This window comes from Monodelphis domestica, chromosome 7 (assembly GCF_027887165.1).
Source record: "Monodelphis domestica isolate mMonDom1 chromosome 7, mMonDom1.pri, whole genome shotgun sequence".
NCBI lineage: Eukaryota > Metazoa > Chordata > Mammalia > Didelphimorphia > Didelphidae > Monodelphis > Monodelphis domestica.
In genome coordinates this window covers 158,394,615-158,419,667 of record NC_077233.1, presented here as the reverse complement: position 1 = coordinate 158,419,667, position 25,053 = coordinate 158,394,615, and positions in this window count along the sequence as shown.

Genomic DNA, 25,053 nt, shown 5'->3' with positions numbered 1-25,053 from the left:
CTAATTTTGGGGTAGGGGTGGGGGTGGGGGTTGTAGTGGTAAGTAGCACAGAGCCCCTGGTCAGTGCAGATGCTCAATGGAATTGACTAGTAGGGTGAACCAGAGTCTGAGTGGAGTGGGTTAAATGAATGCCCCTGTGCTGATCATATGAGTGGCAGGGACCTCCAAAACAGGGGTTCTGAATCTTTTTTGCATCCTGGACCTCTCTGCAGTCTGGTGAAACCTATGGATGCCTCCATGGAATAATGGTTTTAATGTACACAATACACGGAATTACAAAGCATATCAATTATATTGAAATATAGTTATTAAAAATAAATTCACAGGTCCTAGACTTAAAAATCCCTGTCAAAGAGATTAGGGAGTTTGATTTAGAAGCCCAAATCCTTTAAAGAAATAGACTCTGAGGTGCCGGAATTTCTGACTCTTTAAAGGAAGAACAATCTGGGGTATAAGACTAGATCCCCAAAGGAGGTCAATAGTGAAAGATGTCCTTGAAAAGAGCCAATAATAGGATATCGTGTGCCTCTGCTTCTAAGGGGGCAGGAGCAAAGGGGCAGGTACCAGAGGATTTGAAGGGAATAACTCCCAGTTCCTGAGGGGAACAAGGAAGAGGAAGATTGCTGTCTGAATCCCTATAGGGAATTGTGCTGTGAGAATGGATGCCAGGAGCCCTGATGGGAATAGACATTGGAGAGCCAGATACTTGTCTTCCAAGGGAAATAGGAGTTAGGGACCTAGATATTTGGAAGGGAGATGAATGAATGCTTGTTTGTACCCATGTGTTTGCTTGTCTTCCCCATTCGATTGTGAGATGCTTGGGAGCAGAGACCATCGTTTGCTTTTATTTCCTCAGTGCTTAGCACAGGACCCAGCACTAAATAAATGTGTATTAACTGACTGAATGCAGTAGATAGAAATCTATCATGGAAGTCAGAGGGGATTACATTGAAGTCTTGTCTCTGACATATGCTAGCTACGTTGACATGGCCAGAGACTTAGTTTCCCCATGCCCCCAGATAACTCTCAGAGGCTCTCAGGTATAGATAGTTGCTAGTCTTCATAGGAAGAGGAAGTTTCCAACCTAGAGTTCCCTTCTGCAGTGAAGTTAGAGGTTCTTGCCCCTCCAAATTTAAAACAAACACCAACAATACATGGCTTAATGTCTTCCAAGAGGGAGTAAAAAAGGGAGGTTGCTTGGCCACAGTTTTTTGTACTGAATATTACTTGCATTTTATCAAAATCATCTTTTTAATTGACCACTCGTTAAATAAAGTGAAATTATTTCTAATGCTAATGCTGGTTCTGGGAAATCAATATTAGACGTCATCTGTGGTAAGATTCTTAGTGGTTCAGATATACTATTAAAATTTCATTTTTCTATTTGTAATACATGCAATTTAGCCTCCTAATCATTTACTCACCAAAACGTGTCCTTTGATACAAGCCTAGATTACATCAACGATTAGAAATTTCATCATCAAACTAAAGGTTGTATAAACACTGCACACATAAAATGAAGGCAAAGGTGAAACCTTTGTCAGAGTAAGGGTATTTGTAGTCATCTACACCATTTCAATTTGTTATATTTGAACACAGAACCTCACTAATTAGAACCTCACTGATTCAAAATTGTAACAATCTAATTCAGGATCTGGGTTAAAGTTTAACATTTCTCAAACTCTTTTTTTCATAGAATATAAAAATTAATGACTTAAACAAAACTAAAAACCAAATTGTTTATAAGGACAAACAAGGAACAGGTAGATGGTTCAGTAGATAGAGTCTGGAGGACTTAGGTTCAAATTTGATCTCAGATGCTTGCTACCTGTGTGACCCTGGGCAAGTCACTTAATTGCATTTGCCTAGCTCTTGCCCTTCTGTCATAGAGTTGATACTAAGACAGACAGGGTTTTTAAAAAAAGAAACTATAAAGATAATGTATCCAGAGAAACAGGAAGATTTATATGAATCAATATGAAGTGAAATAAGCATAAGTAAAGGAAAAATGTATAAAATAACTACAGCAATGTGAATGAAAAGATCACTAAAAGGAAGACAAATTTTCAGTAATTGAAAAAAGCAATAATATTACTGAAGAAAACACAATGAAGCATGGCTCTTGGAAGTAGGAGATAGGAAGGCAGAACCAAACATGCATTTTCATATGTGGGTAGTATTGTGTTACAGATCAGATGTGATTTCATAATTTTACATGATTCCTGATGAGGAAATTCCTCTGCCACCAATCGGTACTTTCTTGGTAATTTAGATTATTAGAGATTTGTCTGATAGCACTGAAGGACTAAGAAATTTGCCTAGTACCATAACTAGTATATATAGTATATATTAGAGGCAGGACTTGAAGCCATCTCTTCCAGGTTATTTCTCTTTGTACTATGCCATGCTTCCGACACTGTTGTCAGGAATTATTTTTGTTTTTGCTTAAGTATTTTACTTTCTTATAAGGAAGGGTTCAATTCCAATTCTGGAGTTCTCTTTTATATTCAGAAATGACTGTAATGTAAAAATAGAGGACACATTTCTCCTTTATTTTTGAGAAAGGGAAAAGTACTGTTTAAATCCTTTAAACATTTCAGAACTTTATATAATGAAATTAATGCTAGTCTTACCTATTTATTGAATATTTTCTAAAGGCAACAAATCATTCTAGTTATTTGGCTTAAGAATGTAATATGACTTGTATTTAGAAGGACAACCAACCTATAGAGTTGGCATACATCAGTATACACATTAGGGACAGAAAGTTAGAATTGAACAAAAAGAGATTAGATGGGATTACCTTTGAGAATTTGTTATTATTGTCATTTTTTTCCAGTCATGTCCAAATCTTCATAACTTCATTTGGGGTGTTATTGGCAAAGATATTGGAGTGACTTTTCATTTCCTTCTCTAATTAATTTTATTTTATTTTTTAATTATTTTTTATTTTATTTGGTCAATTTCAGACATTATTTCTTGGTTACAAAAATCATATTCTATTCCTCCCTCCCCACTCCCCACCTCTCCTATAGCAGATGCGCAGTTCTACTGGGTATTACATGTGTCCTTGATCAGAACCCATTTCCATGTTGCTGATATTTACATTAGGATGTTCATTTAGAGTCTACATCCCCAGCCATATTCCCTCAACCCATGTATTCAAGCAGTTGTTTTTCTTCTATGTTTTTCTTCCATAGTTTTTCCTCTGAATGTGGATAGTGTTCTTTCTCATAGATCCCTCCGGGTTGTTCAGGATCACTGCATTGCCACTAATGGAGAAGTCCATTACATTCAATTGTACCACAATGTACCGGTCTCTGTGTACATTGTTCTCCTGGTTCTGCTCCTCTCACTCTGCATCAATTCCTGGAGGTTGTTCCAGTGTCCATGGAATTCCTCCACTTTATTATTCCTTTTAGCACAATAGTATTCCATCACCAACATATACCACAATTTGTTCAGCCATTCCCCAATTGAAGGGCATCTCCTCATTTTCCAATTTTTTGCCACAACAAGGAGCGCAGTTATGAATATTCTTGTACATGTCTTTTTCCTTATTATCTCTTTGGGGTACAAACCCAGCAGTGCTATGGCTGGATCAAAGGGCAGGCAGTCTTTTATTGCCCTTTGGGCATAGTTCCAAATTGCCCTCCAGAATGGTTGGATCAATTCACAACTCCACCAGCAATGAATTAATGTCCTGACTTTGTCACATCCCCTCCAGCATTCATTACTTTCCATTGCTGCCATGTTAGCCAATCTGCTAGGTGTGAGGTGGTAACTTAAGAGTTGTTTTGATTTGCATCTCTCTGATTATAAGAGATTTAGAACACTTTTTCATGTGCTTATTAATAATTTTGATTTCTTTGACTGAAAATTGCCTATTCATGTCTCTTGCCCATTTATCAATTGGAGAATGGCTTGATGTTTTGTACAATTGATTTAGCTCTTTGTAAATTTGAGTAATTAGAACTTTGTCAGAAGTTTTTGTAATGTAGATTGTTTCCCAATTTGTTATTTCTCTTCTAATTTTGGTTACATTGTTTTTGTTTGTACAAGAACTTTTTAATTTGATGTAATTAAAATGATTTATTTTACACTTTGTGACTCTTTCTAAGTCTTGCTTGGTTTTAAAATCTTTCATTTCCCAAAGGTCTGACATGTATACAATTCTGTGTTCACATAATATACTTATAGTTTCCTTCTTTATGTTCAAGTCATTCACCCACTCTGAGTTTATCTTGGTGTAGGATGTGAGGTGTTGATCCAAACCTAATCTCTCCTACACTGTCTTCCAATTTTCCCAGAAGTTTTTTTAAATATATTTTATTTGATCATTTCCAAGCATTATTCGTTAAAGACATAGATCATTTTCTTTTCCTCCCCCCCCCCCAACCCCCCATAGCCGACCCGTAAGTCCACTGGGCATTAGATGTTTTCTTGATTTGAACCCATTGCTTTGTTGATAGTATTTGCATTAGAGTGTTCATTTAGAGTCTCTCCTCTGTCATGTCCCCTCAACCTCTGTATTCAGGCAGTTGCTTTTCCTCGGTGTTTCCACTCCCATAGTTTATCCTTTGCTTATGAATGATGTTTTTTTCTCCTGGATCCCTGCAAGTTGTTCAGGGACATTACACCGCCACTAATGGAAAAGTCCATTACGTTCGATTATACCACAGTGTATTAGTCTCTGTGTACAATGTTCTCCTGGTTCTGCTCCTTTCACTCTGCATCACTTCCTGGAGGTTGTTCCAGTCTCCATGGAACTCCTCCACTTTATTATTCCTTTTAGCACAATAGTATTCCATCACCAACATATACCACAGTTTGTTCAGCCATTCCCCAATTGATGGGCATCCCCTCGTTTTCCAGTTTTTGGCCATCACAAAGAGCGCAGCTATGAATATTTTTGTACAAGTCTTTTTGTCCATTATCTCTTTGTTCCCAGAAGTTTTTATCAAATAGTGGATTTTTTGTCCCAAAAGCTGGGATCTTTGGGCTTGTCACAGACTGTCTTGCTGAGGTCATTCACCCTAAGTCTATTCCACTGATCCTCCTTTCTGTGTCTTAGCCAGTACCATATTGTTTTGATGACCACTGCTTTATAATATAGTTTGAGATCTGGTACTGCAAGGCCACCTTCTTTTGCATTTGTTTTCATTATTTCCCTTGGTATCCTTGATCTTTTGTTCTTCCAAATGAACTTTGTTATGTTTTTTTCTAATTCAGTAAAAAAGTTTTTTGGACATTCAATGAGTATGGTAATAAATAAGGAAATAAGTTTGGGTAGGATGATAATTTTTATTATGTTAACTCATGCTACCCATGAGCAGTTAATGTTTTTCTAATTGTTTAGATCTAGTTTTAATTGTGCAGAAAGTGTTTTGTAGTTGTGTTCATATAGTTCTTGTGTTTGTCTTGGCAGATAGATTCCTAAGTATTTTTATATTGTCTAGGGTGATTTTAAATGAAATTTCTCTTTCTAATTCTTGCTGCTGAGATGTGTTGGAGATATATAGAAATGCTGATGACTTATGTGGGTTTATTTTGTATCCTGTAATTTTGCTAAAGTTGTTGATTATTTCAACTAGCTTTTTAGTTGATTCTCTAGGATTCTTTAAGTAGACCATGATATCATCTGTAAAGAGTGATAGCTTAGTCTCTTCGTTGCCAATTTTAATACCTTCAATTTCTTTTTCTTCTCTAATTGCTACTGCAAGTGTTTCTAGTACAATGTTAAATAATAGCAGTGATAATGGACATCCATGTTTCACTCCTGATCTTATTGGGAATGTATCTAGTTTATCCCCATTGAAGATGATGTTGGCTGATGGTTTTAGATAAATACTGTTTATTGTTTTTAGGAAAGACCCTTCTATTCCTATACTTTCTAGTGTTTTCAATAGGAATGAGTGTTGTATTTTGTCAAAAGCTTTTTCTGTGTATATTGAGAAAATCATGTGATTTTTGTTGGTTTGCTTGTTGATATGGTCAATTATGTGGCTGGTTTTCCTAATATTGAACCATTCTAGCATTCCTGGTATAAATCCCACCTGATCATAGTGAATAACCCTCGTGATGACTTGCTGGAGTCTTTTAGCTAGTATCCTATTTAAGATTTTTGCATCTATGTTCATTAAGGAGATTGGTCTATAGTTTTCTTTCTCCATTTTTGACCTGCCTGACTTTGGAATCAGTACCATATTTGTCTCATAAAAGGAAATTGGTAGAACTCCCTCTTTGCTTATTATGTCAAATAGTTTGTATAGCATTGGGATTAGCTGTTCTTTGAATGTTTGATAGAATTCGCTTGTGAATCCATCAGGCCCTGGAGATTTTTTCTTAGGGAGTTCTTTGATGGCTTGTTCAATTTCTTTTTCTGATATGGGATTATTTAAGAATTCTATTTCTTCTTCTCTTAATCTAGGCAATTTATATTTTGTAAATATTCATCCATATCACTTAGATTGGCATATTTATTGCCATATAATTGGGCAAAATAGCTTTTAATGATTGCCTTAATTTCCTCTTCATTGGAGGTGATGTCTCCCTTTTCATCTATGATACTGTTAATTTGGTTTTCTTCTTTCCTTTTTTTTATTAGATTGACCAGTACTTTGTCTATTTTTTTAAATACCAGCTTCTAGTCTTATTTATTAGTTCAATAGTTCTTTCACTTTCGATTTTATTAATTTCTCCCTTAATTTTTAGGATCTCTAATTTAGTTTTCTTCTGGAGATTTTTAATTTGTTCGCTTTCAAGTTTTTTGATTTGCATGTCCAATTCATTGACCTCTGCCCTCCCTAATTTGTTAATACATGAACTCAAGGATATACATTTCCCCCTGAGTACTGCTTTGGCTGCATCCCATAGATTTTGAAAAGATGTCTCAACATTGTGATTTTCTTCAATGAAATTATGAATTGTTTCTATGATTTGTTCTCTAACCAATTTGGAGAATCATATTATTTAATTTCCAATTAATTTTTGATTTGGCTCTCCATGTACCCTTATTGATCATTATTTTTATTGTGTTATGATCTAAAAAGGTTGCATTTATCATTTCTGCTCTTCTGCATTTATTTGCCATGTTATTATAACCTAGTACATGGTCAATCTTTGTGAATGTACCATGTGCTGCTGAAAAGAAGGTGTATTCCTTTTTGTCCCTATTTATTTTTCTCCATATATCTATTAACTCTAATTTTATAAGATTTCATTCACATCTTTTGCCTCTTTCTTATTTATTTTTTTATTTGATTTATCTACATTTAATAGTGGTAGGTTCAGTTTTCCCATTAGTATAGTTTTACTATCTATTTCTCCCTTCAATTCCACTAGTTTCTCCTATATAAATTTGGATGCTATACTATTTGTTGCATACATGTTGATTACTGATATTTCTTCATTATCTATACTGCCTTTTATCAGGATGTATTTACCTTCCCTATCCCAGATCTATTTTTACTTTGGCTTTGTCAGATATCATGATTGCAACTCCTGCCTTCTTTCTATTAGTTGAGGCCCAATAGGTTTTGCTCCAACCTTTAATTCTAACCTTGTGAGTATCCACCCACCTCAGGTATGTTTCTTATAAACAATATATGGTAGGATTTTGGATTCTAATTCACTCTCCTATTTGTTTTCATTTTATGGGTGAGTTCATCCCATTCACATTCAAAGTTAAGATTATCACTTGTGTATTCCCTTGCATTTTGATATCCTCACCTAGTTCTGTCCTTTCTTCTTTTGCTATTTCCTTTTAAACCCATGGTTTACTTTTAATTTATCCCACTAATCCCCTCTCTTAATATGCTTCCCTTTATGCCCCCTCCCTTTTTGTTCACTTCTTGTTTTTTTAGGGTCTGTTAAGGTCCCTCCCCCTGTTTTACTCCCTTTTTGTACTCCCTCCCCCCAGCCCCCCTTAGTTTCCCCTTCTCAGTTACCCAGTAGGATAGTATAGAATTAAAGACCCCAATGGATCTAGATGCTCCTCCCTCTCAGAACTGATTTCACTGAGAGTAAGGTTTAAGTACTTCCTATTAGTACTCTCTTCCTCTCCTTCTTATAAGAGTATTTTCCCCCTCCTCTTCCCATGTATATCTTTGTGTGATAAAGATTATCCTATTCATTTTATTTCTTCAAGTATCTCTTGGTGCCATCTTTGATTCCCCTCTCCCTTTTTCTTTTTTTTTTTGCATATCATTTTATAGCCCTTAATGCCCCAATCTCTTCCTGTGAGTGATTCTTCTAATAACTATAATAATGAATACAATTTTTAGAGTTACATATTACATTTCCCCATGTATTAATATATATAATTTGATCTAATTGTAGCCCTTAAAGAAGAGAGTTTGAAAAAAACACATTTCCCCTCTCTTTCTTATTTAGCTTTTCATGTTTCTCTTGATCTTTGTGTTTTGATATCAAACTTTCCACTTAGTTCTAGTCTTTTCTTTACAAATACTTGGGAATCTTCTATTTTGTTGAATGCCCATACTTTCCCCTAGAAGTATATAGTCAGTTTTGATGGATAGGTGATTCTTTGTTGAAGACCCAATTCTCTTGCCTTTCTGAATATCATGTTCCAGGCCTTGTGGTCCATTAGTGTGGAAGCTTCCAGGTCTTGTGTGTTCCCGACTGGTGTTCCTAGGTATCTGAATTGTCTCTTTTTGGCTTCTTGTAGAATTTTATCCTTAGCTTGAAAGCTCTGGAATTTGGCAATTGCATTCCTGGGAGTTGTATTTTGAGGATTTAGTGTAGAGGGTGTTCTATGAACTCTTTCAATGTCTATTTTACCCCCTTGTTCAAGAACATCAGGGCAGTTTTCTTGGATGATATCTTGTAGTATGATGTCAAGATTTCTGTTTATTCCTGGCTTTTCAGGTAGACCAATGATTCTCAAATTGTCTTGTTGTGATCTGTTTTCCTGATCTGTGATCTTGTCAGTGAGATATTTTATGTTTTCTTTGATTTTGTCAGTCTTTTGACTTTGCTTTATTAATTCAAGCTGTTTTGCAAGATCATTGTCTTCCAGTTGCCTAATTTTGGTCTTTAAAGCCTGGCTTTCCTTTTCAGTTTGGTCTATCCTGCTTTTTGTGGCTTCCAGCTGTTTCTCCAATTGGGAGTTCTTGTCCTTTAAACTGTTATTTCCTCTTTGAACTATTTTCTTTTCTTTTCTTGCCAGAAAGCTTCCATCTTTTTAATAAGCTCCAATTAAAATTCTTCAAGAGCTTGTGGACAATTTCTATTTTGGGAGGGGGGTGAAGGTTTTGGTGCATTTATTTGTATTTCCTCTATAGACTGAGTTTTTCCTCCGTAAAATTTTTCCAGGGTCAATGCCTCCTTTTTGTTTTTCTTCGAGGGTGGTTGTTGCTCCTGGGCACAATTTGCGATCACTGTGGAGGTTTTTCCTTCCATTTTTAGTCAGAAATCTGAGTGAGATGGGCAGGCATTCTGTGTAAGGCATTAAGTTGCAAAGATTTTGCCTGAGGCAAGCTCTCAAATCTCCACAGCCTCCGCTGTTCACTGCCCTTCTCTGCTCCACCTTCCTGAGAGCGCCCACAATCTGAGCTCCCCAGTCTGCTGGGGATTCAGGTGTAGCTGCTCTCAGGGGTAGGTCTTTGGTGGTCTTAGTCAGTTCCCAAGGACCTAGAGGAGCCCCTTGCTCACTCTAGAGGTGTCCCTCACTCACTCGCTGATTCTGGTGTGCACTGGCTCTGACTCTGGTTCTGAAGGTGGGATGGGGTAGGTTGGAAATGCCCAAATCCCACGTACCTTCAATGCTGTGCCCTTCATTCTTATGAGTCCCTTCATTCTTAAGAATTTGGTTGTTTTTTTTTTTGTCTTTTGAGGAAGTCTATATCGGTGTGTGCTGAGGAGAGGAAGAGTCCCATGTCTAGACTGCCACCATGTTTACCCAGAAGTCCCAGTTGACTCGCTTTTGGTCAGGTCCAGACTCCATTAAAGTCTTAGTAGTCTCTAGTTCATTTTATAGATGAAGAAACAGAAGCAAACAAGATTAAGTGACTTGCCCAGAGTCACATGCCTACTGAATGTCTGAGGATAGATTTGAACTCAGAAAGATGAGTCTTCTGGACTTCACACCCAGCATTCTATCTACTGTACCCCCTAGCTACCCTGCCTTTGGGATATGGCAAAGTTATTTTATGATTCCATGGTAAAAACAAAAGCCTTTATTTTAAGAATAATTTTAGTGGTATCAACACTTTTGTTTCAGCAAGACATGGAATATAACAGTATCAAAATAATTTAAAAAATGACATTACAGTGGAGAAGCCTATGGTACATGTCAGCCGGCAACAACATATATTCAATGAGGAACTTCAAAGAACAGTTATAAAAATATTATCAATGAATTCTATAAGAATAAGAGATAATAAACTTGTCACATAGAAAAGTTATTTCTTGATGTTAGGAAGAAGCAATGATATTCAATATGTTGGGTGGATATCTTTTATGAGAGGATATATTCAAGAGTTGCATGGGATGGGCAGGTATGAATGTACAACAATCTGAATCAGAGGCATTATGATTTGTTTAAATCACAGACCAATTTGAGTATATATGAAAATAGTAAAACAATTCCTTTTAAAAATGCATTCTGTAATTTGAATTGCCTCTTTCCTGTGTTCTATAAGGATGATATTAGAAAAGAAATGTTGTTTTATTAGTTTAGAGATAAGAAGTAAAGTGTCTGACTTGAGAAAACAACTGGAGTTTGAAGCTGAGAGAGCATGTTGATTTTAGATGTGACAGTTATAACCGTTTTTCTATGTCAATTACTCTCTCTGACAGTTGGGAGTTGTTCTCTGGCAGTTGGCAGAGACATACACTGTGAGAGACTCTCTCTCAGGGTTGGAGGAGGTAACATCTTTGCCTCTCTCTCTGTCTGAGGGAAAGATCTGAAGGAGCTCAGTGTTTTCCTTTCCCAACTTGGGAAACACTATTGAACATCTATTGTAGTTTTATAGATAGTTTAACTCTGAGAAGACCAAAGAAAAACCTGGTCTTTGGTTTGGACTCTGAGTCTATTAAGACTTGATTCTTGTTGAGACTCAACCAGCTAGCTTTTGCTATTTTATAATTTGAAGGTGAAGTTAAGATTTATAAGGATAATAGTGGTAGTTTTTATTTAGATAGTATACATTTGGGTTAGTCAGATATGGGAGGATTACTGTAACCTGTGAAAAACAGAAGTGGTTCCTTGTGGATCCTGGGAGTTTATTTGGGTGGATTTAGAATCCTTTAGAATTAAAAATCCTTTATTTATCCTTATATATTTCAATAAATATTTTATGTTTATTTTTATAATAAGAGTCTCTTTAGGGTCCTTGTGCCTGGAAGGGAAGTTCACATTTGAGCTTCACTTCATCACTGAGGATACTTTTGATTACCTCAAACAACAACTATGAACCATGAACTATGAACCAACAACTGTAATACAACATAGAGCATTTGCTTTCCTTGGTGCAATAAAATATCATTCATTTGGACAATGCAAGAACTGTAAAAATAAATTTGTGAGCTATAAAATAAAATATTTTTGTGGAAAAACAGTTCCAATATAGGTTCAAAACTTTTCAAAACTGTTTAACTCACCAGTCAGGTTCAAACTGTTCAGATACTTTTGGATACTTTTTCCTATTGTCAAAACTGGAGTTTAGAAAACAATCCCCCACCCTCAACCAAAGAGAGGGGAATGAAGCCAGATTCAGCTCTCTAAGAAGTGACTTAAGCAAAAAGGCCAGGCTGTGTCTATTTTCTCAGTTCCTCTATAAGCTGGGAGCCAGGGAATCTGAAAAGCAAAATTTGTTGCAAGCTCCATCAGATAGCAAGAACTTTTATTGGTAAGAAGAAGCTAATTCTAGAGAAGAAAGAGGGCTCAAGTGACAATCTATGGTCACCACGTCAACTTAACCATAAGAGAATTTAGTTCAACTCAAAAAGGATTTATTAAATGCTTACTATATGCAAAATACTGCTACATGTCAAAGATACAAAGATAAAGCTAAAATGATCTCTCAAAGTTGTTTGGATTTTGCTAGGGGAATGTATCAGAAGCAAGAGAGATTTTTTTCCCAAATAAAATTTTGTAGATATCTTTTGTTTTTTATATCTCCTTTGTTTCCCATTGGATTCCTTCCCCAATCCCTCCAAGAGAGCATCTCTTACAATAAACATAAAAAAGATTAAAAAAAAGTTGAAGAACACTATGAAAAAATCTGTTCCACATCCATAATCTCTCACTTCTGAAAAGAAGTTGAAGGGAAGTGTCTTCTTGTATTTGTCTGCAAGAGATCCTCTGAAACTAGAACTATTGAGATCTCCAGAAAGATTCTGCAAATGACTAACAAAATCTTTGCAACCAGGCCAACCCCCAAAGAAAGAAATCTAACCAGAGGCAAGATAAAAGAAAATAGATTCATCCATGAAAGGCAAGAAAAAGAACAAACAAATCCAAGTTCCTTTCATATTTATATATTGAGAACAGGATAGTCATAGTAAAAGTTTTTGCCAGGAAAGAGACTTCAGAGCTTATATGGACTAATATAGGGGTTTATCTGGCATAAATATTTGATCCTTCATTCTTGTAGGGGCCAAGTGGAGAGATTCCTTATCAGAGATTCTTTTTTATTGGATTCCTTAGTTTTTAGAATCTAGAGAAAAATTGGCAGTTTTTTTTCTCTTTGTTTTAAGCTGTGAAATGGAATCATTTTTTTTCTGGTTTGTTTCCTTTTCATGTCAAACCAATTTCTTTTTAGATGACTTTTATACAGTTGAAAGTTTAATTTTCTCCTCCTCATCTCTACTTCCTGGTTTCCCTGGCTTCCTTAAAGTCCTAGCTAAAATAATACCTTTTATAGGAAGTCTTTTCTGATTCCTTTTCATTCTAGTGCCTTTCCTCTACTGACTTTCAGATTTATCCAGGATATAGTTTATGTGTCTTTGCTTTTTGTTTCTCTCCTCCACCCATTAAATTGTAAGCTTCTTGATAGCAGAGACTTGTTTTTGCCTTTCTTTTTATCTTTAGTATTCAGCAGTGGCTGTGTTTATGATCAGTTTAAAAGGATCTTTTGATTGACTTCTGAGCCAAAATTTTGTATGCATACAAGAGTCACTAAATCAGCTTCTCCTTCCTTCTCTTGTGGTGAGCAAAGAGGACAAGTGGATCTCTGGACTGGAGAGGCGACTTCATTTATCTCTCATCTGGAGCCATTAAGAAGCCATGATCTCTGCTGTGGTTGTTTCCCATCTTGTACTGATTTTTTTCCTGCTCTTAAGTGAAAGGATACTAGAGATATCTATGACCTTATGGACTTCTAAACATTAGAAGATTGTTTTCTAGAGGTCTAGGAACTGGAATCAATACCACAGTTTGCCAGCAGAAGAGTAGGTGAAATATCAGTACAGTCCTGAGGAATGACCTGATTACCCTGACCCAGTATTGGATCACATCCTATTCCAGCAATCATGGAGCATTTGGAAGTGAATTTGGTGGGATGAATGCTTTGTAGCAATCATTTCAATTTTGAGGCTACTCTCCATAAGAACCCAGGTGAGGGATAAGTTGCTGGGGTTATCTATCTATCTATCTATCTATCTATCTATCTATCTAGTCTAACAAGAGCCAGTTTGACAAAATCACTTAGGGTCCCCAAAAGGTAGAGAAGAAAATGACCCAGACACCATTGGCAGTCTGGAGGGCTTGAGGTGCTGGTAGCAACCAAAAGCACTTTATTGAAGGTGACATCTACTTTAATATGGGGAAAAGGGAGGGGGTTCATGAATCATGTAACCAAGGGAAAATATTCTAAATAAAAAATAAAATAAAATATGAGGGAAAGGCAAGCTGGGGATTTTGCACAAGGTTCCACATACACAATGAAGGTAAATGATTGACAGTGTGATCTTGTTTACCTTGAGTCTACATAATAATTTCTATAGGCTAATAAATCAACAGGTAAATATGTAACCATCTAATCCAGATTCTCAGGGGGAAGTTTGCTTCAATGGGTTTAACAAGAATAACCAGTTACTACCAGATGCTGCAGGGAGGGGTAACCTCAGGTGAGATCACAGAGCTGCATGTCTGACTCTAGCTAGACTGGGGCTCTGATTTTATTGGGGTCTACTCTCACTATGGCTTGGATTTTATTAAATCTATATTCTCCACAGCTTTGCTGGATGGAGTTAGGCTTTGCCATCTACATATATATGTGTATATATATATACATATATATGTATACATACATATATATAATACTTTCTGTTCTTCCTATATGTTCTCAGTACCTTTGTAAAAAAAGCTAATTGATGTTCATTAGAGACTAGTCACTAGTTAATGTTAATTATTCAGTGATACAGATGAGATACTAACTATAACTGGTTATTGATAGTGGTGAGAACATATCAGAAGGGGACTAAAGTTGGTAACATTAGAAGAATTCTACTGCTCCTGAAGGGTGCCCCTACAACTCTAAGGGGGGAATTAGAAAGCTAGTCCAGGGGTCTGATTACAACAAACTTAGTAATTTCTTTTTAAACTCTCTAGATATTTATTTCTCACTACCAAATCCTACTCTAATACCTCCTCTACCTTCTCTTACCCACATTATGTCAATAATGTCAATTAGATAACTTAAGTGTAAGTGATATTGAATTTTTGAAGGTCACGCTAGAGATACACAAGCACTAGCAGGTTCTCTCATTCTGGGATGGCTTTGAATATAGTCCCAATGACAGACGGTGTCTTATTTCCAAGCCCCAGTCTAAGGATGGAGAAATACCTCTCCAGGTGGTTGACCACATGCTTGCACATCCCATGAAACAACAATAAAGGTCTAAATGGACCCCTTTTGCTTCAGCAGGTCCAGTGGCATAGAGAGAGGAAAGGTGGCAGTGTGTATTTAGAATTACATAGTTTTTTTCAGCTCCCTATAAACTGCAAGTGAGATAGTACTCTTAACTGAGAGATCTTTGTCCAATGACCAATTAATGAACATATTACCAGAGGAAGTGAATCTAAACATTCTTACTATAAATGAAACTAGAAGGGGAAAAAAACATATTGCAACTAACTAAAAGGATGGATCATAAGTTGTTGTTGTTTCCAACAGCCACTAAGAAATATCATTTCATGGGAAATAATATTGGAGTGAACATCATAATGATTTGGGGAAAGACTATCATAAATATTATTTCTGCTTTTGCACCAACCAAAAGGGGAGAAATTCTATGAAAAACTTGATAAAATTCTCCAAAATAAATAAACTTACACTTTGATACTTGATAAATGGAGTTATCAAGGTGAGAAGAGTTGATGATTTGTTTAATGTTTACATTTGTTAAAATTCTGTGATTCCAGCCAGGGCAGAGTACAATATGACTATGATTTTCCTGGTCATTCCCCTCCAGGGTTCCTCTACCATGCTCTAGCGCTTCAGATGAATACCTCTTCATCCTGAAGTGCACTCCAGCTCTGGAATTCACATATTGGAAATACCCTCCACCTATTCAGCTTCTCCTTCTGATTGAATGGTCCCTCCCAGAACCTCCATTCAAGGATGACAGGCATTTTAGTTCTCTCTAAAATGCACTCTGTATTTTCTCTACCTTTAGATAGACATTCAACCAATCAGAATTTGTTAAGTAGCTGTCAGGAATCTAGGTGGCAATGGATAGAGTGCCAGGCTTGGAGTCAGGAGGACTCATATTTCAGAGTTCAAATCTGGCCTCAGACACTTCCTAGCTGTGTGATCCTGGGTAAGTCACTTAATGTCATTTGCCTGACCCTGTATTGATTCCAAGGCAGAAGGCAGGGGTTTAAAAAAAAGTATTGGGGGTGGGGTGAGCAAGATATAAGCAAATTGGGAAGATGGAGGAGGTTAATTTATTAAGTCCTTGAAAGTCAGAGTATTTCATTTTTTAAATTCTGGAGGTAATAAGTCACTGAAGTTTATTTAATTATTTTTACATGAACTGGGGAAAAATAAAGGATTATTTTAAAAATAAAGTTTAGAAAACCCAACACCAATATAGAGGTTTTTTCTTCCCAATTGTTCACTAATAATAATCACATAAATAAATCAAATAATAACATAAAACAGAAGACTTATAATTGTTCTCTTTTTATGAATCAGTCATATTGTCTATTTTTCTCCCACCCCCCAATACATTTAGAATATCAATACGATAAATCAAGATGGGAAAGCTTAGGAAAAAAATTCATGCTAGGGAAATTTATACATACATAAGCCAGGAGAGTGTGCTGTGATTCCATCTTCCAAAATCTTCTTTAATTATTTTGATGTATGAGACAGTTTCAAAAGTAAACTACATTTTGTTTATGTCTTTAAATGTATATTCCTAACCATCATAATAATAATTTGATTTCTAGTTAAAAAGACAAATAAATGTATTCAAGCTATAAGAAGTTACTCATTTTTCTTTTAAAATATGTTCACTTGAAATTTATTTGGGATTAGGAACTGATGAAGCCAAAAGAGATTAGGTAACACCTTAATTTCTTGAGTCTCCTACAAGCCAATAGCTGATCATAATGCACTATGCATATATTTTTATTTAATAGCATAGCAATGAGTCTTCAAATAACTCTAGTTTTTCAAAGTTTGGACATATAGTGATTACATATTATATATATATATACATTTATACTCATATACACATGAATTCTAATTATCAAAACATTAAAGTAACATAATTTTGTGGCCTTCCTTATATATTCAGACATTTTCCAAATGTAATAGATCATTGCAATACTAAAATTACAATATAGAATTCAAGTAATTATGGATAAGAGTAAATCTTTTATGAAATTAATCCCCCTTAAACATTTGAAGTTGAGAAAAAATTATTACAAAACCACAAATATCCATTATGCATAGCTTATTTTAAATATATGTACGGATGTATACAATAAATATGTTACTTTAAAAATGATGCTATTCATCTATGTATTCCTGATGAATTTCTTCTTTTTCTCTGGTTTTTAAAAATTCTATTTCCTTTTCCTCTTTTTTGGATGGCAACACCATTACTATTGTCTCTGAATATCCCCTCCACACCCCCATGGACACGAATAAAAAAACCAAAACTCTTATAACTTAAGTATAGTCAAGTAAAAAATCCATATAGTGGTTATGTCCAAAAATGTACGTCTCATTCTTCACCTTGAGGCCACTACCTTTTTGGCAGGAGGTACATAGGATATTTGATTATCATCTCTCTCGTAAGCCTTTCAAAGTTGTTTTTCTTTATAGTATTGTTGTTACTGTATTAATTGTTCTAGTTTGTTCATTTAATTCTCCATCACTTCATGTAAGTCTACACGGATTTCTCTGAACCTGTCACTTTCATTATTTCTATAACATAATGTTATCACCACATTTGCATACCATGTTATAATTTGTTCCGACATTTCCCAACTTCTGAGCATCTACTTTTTCCCTCGGTCTTTGCTATAACAAAAAAATGCTGTCATAAGTAATTTTGTACATGTAGGTCCCTACCTTTTTTCTTTGGTTGCATTGAATTATAAGCCTAGTAGTGTATTATTGAAGGAGGTGGGCAGTGATAAAAGCAAGACCCTCATGTTCTGAAATCTTGTATTTCTCACCAGTTACCACTAGGTAAGCATAAATAGCAAAATCTGTATTATTAATCACTCATAAATATTTTGTACTCTTCTGTTTTGTACACCAGCTTTGTGCTGTTGTGTGTTATTAATCACACATTTACCTTAGTTCTGAACTGTTAGATATTATTAATCATCTATAGACGTTGTCTTTTGTACTGTATCTTCCTTATGCTCCCATCTTTGATAAGGGCATTCTAGAAAGGCAGCGAGACATTCTACCCTGACAAATGATGGCAGGTGGGACAGTGGGGGAGGGTGGGAAACATGGGACATGTACATTAAGGGCTCTGGAAGTCCCATGGAATTCCCCAAACCTGCATTTGTTCCTTACTCCCTTTTCGGTGCTCTTAAAGTCACCTATGCCTTGTCATGTCCAAAAACATACCTCCACCTGGATTTGGATCCACCTTCTTGATGCCCATTTCCCAGGGATTTTGGCCTATAATGGTCTATAATGCTCAGAAGTGGGCTTTTCTGGAAAAAAGGTGGAAATGTTCCTGGAATGGGAAGTGAGAAGTCCCCAGACCCTAAATAAATAAAAACCTTGAACTACCCTGTAGTTACCCCACCAGTCTTGAGTTTATTCTATTAGTCTTTAGGCCATTTCCTCAGCCTAGGCTATTATACCATCTTAACTTCTTCTGTAAATATAATTCTTCCATATCTCTGGATTGAACAGAGTTTTGAGCCTTCATTCTTGGGGCAAGACCTTAATATAAACCTTGGTATATTTTCCCACAACAGTATCACAATGGCCAATGGGTATTCGATTTAGTGGCTTTGAGGGTACAGATTCTACATTTTCTAGTACCCCAAAGAGAAAAAAAAGGACTCACATGTACAAAAACATTTAAAGCAGCTCTTTTCATGGTGGCAAAGAATTGGAAACTGAGGGAATGCCTGTCAAATGGGGAACGGCTAAACAAGTTATGAAGTATGAACATGATGGAATAATATTATGATGAAGTAAATGAGGAAGGGGATTGTTTCAGAGAGAGAAAACATGAAATGATACAAAGTGAAGTGAGCAAAACCAGGAAAACAATTTACATAGTAATAGCAATAGTGTAAGATAATCAACTGTGAAAGACTAATTCTGATCAAAACAACATCATTAAGTCTCAGTTTCCTCATCTGCAAAATGGAGATCATAATAGCTCCTATCTCACAAAGTTGTTATGAGAATCAGATTATATAATCTTTGTTCAGCACTTTGAAAACCTTAAAGCCCTCTTTAAATGCCAGGTATTGTTATTTTCCATTTTATATTTTATCACCTGTTCTATTTGAAATGTTCTTTCTTTCCAAAGAGTTACTTCTCTTTTTAATCTTATCTGGAAATGAATAATTTCTTGGTTTAAAATATATTTTAAAGTATATCTGGATAGAGTAAAAATGATTTAAAATTTCATTTTCCTGTGTTATTTGCTAAATTTTATATTTAGGTTTCTAAAAGTATAAAGTTCTCCTCTTAATCTTTAAACTTGTTTTAAATGTCTTTCCTAAAGGATTATGTCCAATTCCACACATACCATTGAAGTTTATGCAAGATTTTAAAGAACATTTCATGGATATGTAAATCTGTTTATTTGCTGTCTTTTTTAATCTATGTATGAACGTGAATCTGTAATTAAAACCCATATGGTAGACAAGCTCACCTTGCCTGAAAAACACTCTAGTCCTGGTCTCAAGACGATTGAAAGTCAATAGAGATTTTTATCATGATACCAGAATCATTAAGGCAGCAGAACTTCAGAGCAGCTGAGAGCATTTCTGGAAAAGCCAGAAGGGCCTGGTGCCAGTCATCATTAATGTGAGATAAGGGATATATATGTTAAGAATAAGGATGGCCATTTGGGAACAGTGGGACGAAACATAGAAGAATTTGGAGTCAAAATCCTTTCAATAATGATTATGTCTTTATATCATGTTTGCACTTTGCCCCTTGTTACTTGGTCACATGCTATATATGCCTCCTAAAAGTAGAGTCATTATTTTGAGCCTTTTTTATCTACATCCACAGCCATTATTCTTTTCCCTTTTAAGTACAAAGAACAATCACCATCATCTTGTGCTTTATAAAGCTCCAGTTGATTTTTGAATTTTGTAAAAACTTCCTTTAGCTGCTCCTCACTGACTGAAAGGATTGCATTTGTAGTTCTAAGATAAGATCAATCAAAGAATAAAGTTTTGTTATATTCATGAGTTATGATGTAATCTCATAAGAAAAAGGCTAATAGAGATAGATTAGGAGAACATAGTGGCCAAGCAAGAGGACTGGTCTAAGAAAGTGGCATCCAGAAACTGTCAAACACACAATGTATAATGACAAGGTGCCCCATCTTGTTAAAATAAAAAAATTAAAATTATTATTCAAAACTTTAAAAAGTAAATGTAAAAGAAATTTAAGTAATTAAAATTTCAAATGATGGGCATTTTTTTTGTTTGTAGTATCTGTATTCCTAAAGTTATTAAAGCTTAAAACTGTATTAAGACTTTTGGGGGTCTTAGTGTAAAAGAAATTTTCAAGGATAAGAAAAGGAACTGGGCCAGCCATATAGCAAAAATAAGGGAAAAATATAGAGAGAGATTGCTCAAATGCTACATTGGTACTTCTAGGATAGTCTCTAGCTCACTGAGAGGATCCTAGGAAGGATATATTGAAAAGACAAAGTACAGAAGCTGGGATTTGTATCGGTGTGGGGAAGGAACCATTATACTGATGAAATCACTGGTCCTTCAAAGTAATTGAATTAATTTTCCAAATAAGAGAAATTCCATATTATCCCTTATGTTTCTTTTGGAGAAAATTAGCTATTATTGCCTATTTAAATTACGTGTAGGAATTGGACTTGTATGATGTGAAATGAACTTGACATTGTGCCTAATTGAAACTGTGGGAGTTATGTGAAAAAAAAAAAATCAAATGTAGGGTCTTGGGGCTTCTGATGCAGCTGCTTTCCTAAGGGTAGAAAAACATTCTGATCAGGCTTTATCACACAGGTGGCAGAGAGCTGTTTGTTGGTATTCTTTTCATTGCTGATTGATGAAAGACACTGTTTAGTGCTATAGATACTCTTAGTTTCTGTACCAATTGCCTGTACAGCTCTACACAGATGTGACAAGTTACATTTCCTTGGATTTCCTGTCCAAAAGGGGAAGATAGATAGATGCATTTGTATTTAACTGGAGTTGACTGAATTATCTAAAACAGTGATGGTGAACCTATGGCACAGGTACCAAGATGGCATGCAGAGCTCTCTCTGTGGACATGTGGACACTCCCCCTCCCCCTCCCAGTGTGTTACTAAAAAGATAGAGGGATTTGAGTGGAGCTGCTCTCCTTCCCCTCTCCTCTATGCCTGAGGATGGTTTTTCACATTCCCCCTTCCCCTCCCCCCAGCAGCCCAATGGGAGCACTTTCTTCCTCCCCTGTGTGGGGCAAAAGGGGGTGGAGCATACCTGACACTCAGTGAGTTGGAGGTGCAAGGCACAAGGTCTCTGGGGGGGGGGGCACAGCACTTGGTGTAGGGGGATGAGGTGGGGTAGGGTGGGGCATGGCATTTTATTTCTTAAATGTTCTGCATCATTGCTCTAAAAGGACACAGTGGATGTTTTAGGAAGAGGTCAGAACTTCTAGTCACTATGCTTCCATTTCCATGGCAGGTGGAATCTCCTTCCCCTTGCTCTTTTGAGTTCATCTCACTCAATTTTGTGTTCTCCATTCACTTTGTTGGAGAAAAGTTTTTTTGATTGGTCTTTATAGATCTTTTTCATTTTTAGTCCATTTATTTTCCATCTTATGTTTTTGTCAGGAAGTTTTGGCTCAGATGGATACCTGACCAAGTTTTTTGTCAACTTGTTCTCCTTTCCATGACTTAAATGCTAGAGGTCTATCTAGTGGTTTTAAAGATCCTTTTGTCCCAAGATATCAAATTTCAGATTTTTCTTCTCACCACCAACTTCTGCCATAACTGTCTTTGGTATTAGTAATTCTTCATCATCTTTGGAGCTTACTTTCTATTTATCAATTCATAGTCACAAACTCAATTAAGCCTTACTACACTTGCGAAATTGCTAGTGCAAATATTCCTGTCCCCATTTTATAGATAATGAAACGGAGACCCAAGGTAAAGTGACTTGCCCATTGTCACATGGCTAATGAGCAGTAGAGTTAGGAGTCAGTCATTCTAACTCAAACCAGTATTCATTCTACTACACTGTATGCATAGCAATAGGAAATAAGAAAATCACTGAACATCCGAATAGTCTGTAAACCTGTATGGTTGTAAACTCTAATGAGTTTAACTAGTATCTCTATGTAAATGACTCCAATCCCTATCTGGCCCCAGACCCTAGCTTTTAATTTTTCATTATCAATAATTGTCTAGTGGACAATTAAAAGGGGATATCTGCAACATCTTAAATCCAATGTGTCCCAAACTGGACCGTCTCTTTTCCCCTAAACTCTGTTCCCTTCTAAATGCCCTGTTTCTGTTGAAAGTATCATCATATTTACACTCCTTTAGGTTCAAACCTTGATGTTATACTGGATTTCTCATTCTTCCATTCATACCATATGACACAAAAGTGTTCAATGTTGCCATCTTTTCCTTCACATCTCTCACTTTCCTCTACTCACATAGCTACTACCCCAGGACCTCATCATCACTGGCTTATATTATTCCAGCAGCCTTCTTTCTAATTGAGTTCCCTGTCTCAAATTTTCCCCCTTTCAAGTCCATTCTATTCATTGCCGCTCAAGTAATTTTTCTTAAGCCTAGTTAGGACCATGAAACTGCCCATCCAAATAATCTCTCATGACTGCCTAGTAGTAAGGTATAGACTTCCCTTTTGAGATTTTATATCCCTGTGTAAAATATTTATTTCTGATAATATCTACATATTAAAAATGAAATATGTATCCCTGATCCCATCCTATTTTTCCAGCCTCATTGATCGTACTTTCCTTTCTGCACTCTGCAATGCAGTCAGATTAGCTTTCTCTCTGTTCCTTGCTACAACCCTCAGTCCCATTTCTGTGCCTTTGTGCTGACAGTTCCACATACTTAGGATTCACTTTCTCTTTCTCTTTACTGCATACAGGCCCTTTCTTCTTTCAAAACTCAGCTCAAGCACCAACCTTTGCCTGAAGCCTTTCCTACACTCCAAATTGCTAGTGTCCTCCCACCCAAAACTACAAACTCTGGAGTCACTTTGCACATATTTGTGTAAATCTTCTCAACTTAGGGGATACTCATGCCTCTGAGGCAGACTACATATCCTCTGAGGGGTCAGGATACCAATGTCTTTATTCAATGCTAAGAATAGGAGTTTTATTTGCATTGTGTTCTTCTTGGGGTTAAAGCTAGAGATGTGGGTTCAAATTGGACAGCTGGGTGGTTCAGGGAATAGAGCACTGAGCTTGGAATTAAAATAGATCTGAGTTCAAATCCGACTTCAAATGCTCCCTAGTTGTGTTCTGACAACAATGACCTATATGGAAGTCTGTTTTGCATGATAATATATATATATATATGGCCCAGATCAAGTTGCTTACCATTTCCTAATAGGGGGATGGAAAGGAGAGAGGGAGATGGTCTAAATCTTATAACTTTGGAAAACATAGATTGAAAATTATTATCACATGTAATTGAGAAAATATCTGAATTTAAAAAAAATTAAAAATTGCTCACTTGGCGTCACTTAACCTCTATTTGCCTTAATCCACTGAAGAAGGAAATGGCAAATCACTTCAGTAACTTTGTCAAGAAAATCCCATGCGGCTAAACTTGACTGAACAACAATTTTACAAAAGAATATTTACTGTGAGGTTATAGCAAGAATAGAAGTTAAAAAGTATTTCTCCTCCTACTGGGGTAGAGAAGATCAAACTCTTGTCTATCACATAAATCGCTGTTAGAAGTAGGCTCCCACACAGCATTTATCACAAAATATTTGCCCAACCACCTTCACTTCCAAATATAGCATACTTGCTGAATCTTAGTCCATATCTGGGCTGGATCAAGAGCCTTGGCTGCCATCCCAGCTGTGACTGATCATCAAGAAATCTCAGAAAGTGCTCCAACTCAGATTTCTGGTACTTACTATTCTGAACTTTAGGAGCAACAAACCACTTAAAAGCAGAAAGAATAAACAAAACAAAAACAGAAGCTATAGGTCGGTTTCAAGCAACATGGGGAGAGCACTCTGGGATGACATAAAGCCCTGAAGTTTCCTTCTACACCAAGGCTTTCAGGAGTCCTTTGACTTTTCAGTGGACACAGCCACCCAGGAAAAAAACAAAGTCTAGTTTTTGCCACTTAGTGCCTTTTGAATTTATCCCAGGTTGGGCTCAGCAGCCAAAGTTCATCATTTCATCACATGATTTGATTGCTGGAACAAATTATAGAACGTTATCTCATGCTCCAGATTACCTAGTGGGGCTCTCCTATTACATGGTGTCACACTTCAGGAGAAGCAGGATCCCTAGCTTATTTCCATGCGGACAGGCAGGAAATAGAATATGCTATGGTTATTCTGGAGATGGTGTAATATTGTCTAGTTCCCTATTGCATATGTGCTTATTAACTTTATATTTATATTGTATGTATTTTCATTCATTCTCGTAGTCTCCCCCATTAGAGCATAAACCTCTTAAGAGTAGGGACATAAACATTTGTTGATTGATTGATTGAACCAGTAAACTAATGAGGACTAATGTAATTAAATTTTACCTATAATTCGATATAGAATTATCATAACAATATTTTCTAAAAATATTTGTTTGCTACATTAAAAAATTCAGATAAATTCCTCTTTCCTTCTCCTCTCCCATTAGAGAAGGCAACATCTGACCAAAAGATATGTATAGATATATATGTACACATATCATATATATGTATCACTTATTTCTATTTATTATTTCTTTCTCTGGAGGTGTACATGCCCAATTCATTCTTCAAACAATATTTCTCTTGCTATATATAATGTTCTCTTTGTTCTGCTTGTTCTACTTTTTATAATTTCTTCTAGATCTTTCCATATTTTTCCAAAACTAAAATGTCATTTCTGGACATCCCTTTGGTTTCCATTTCTTTGCTATCACAAAGAAAGCTGCATATAAATATTGTAGAACATATAGTTTCTTTTCCATTTCCCTTAATCACTTCAGGAAATAAACCTAATAGTGGGATTGTTGGGTCAAAAGGTATACACAATCTTATAACTATTTGAGCATAATTCCAGATTGCTCTCCAAAATGACTGGATCAGTTCACAGTTCCACCAGTGTCCCCATTTTCTCACATACTCTCTAACATTTGTCATCTTGTCCTTTTATCATTTTAGCCAATTAGTTAGGTGTGAAAAT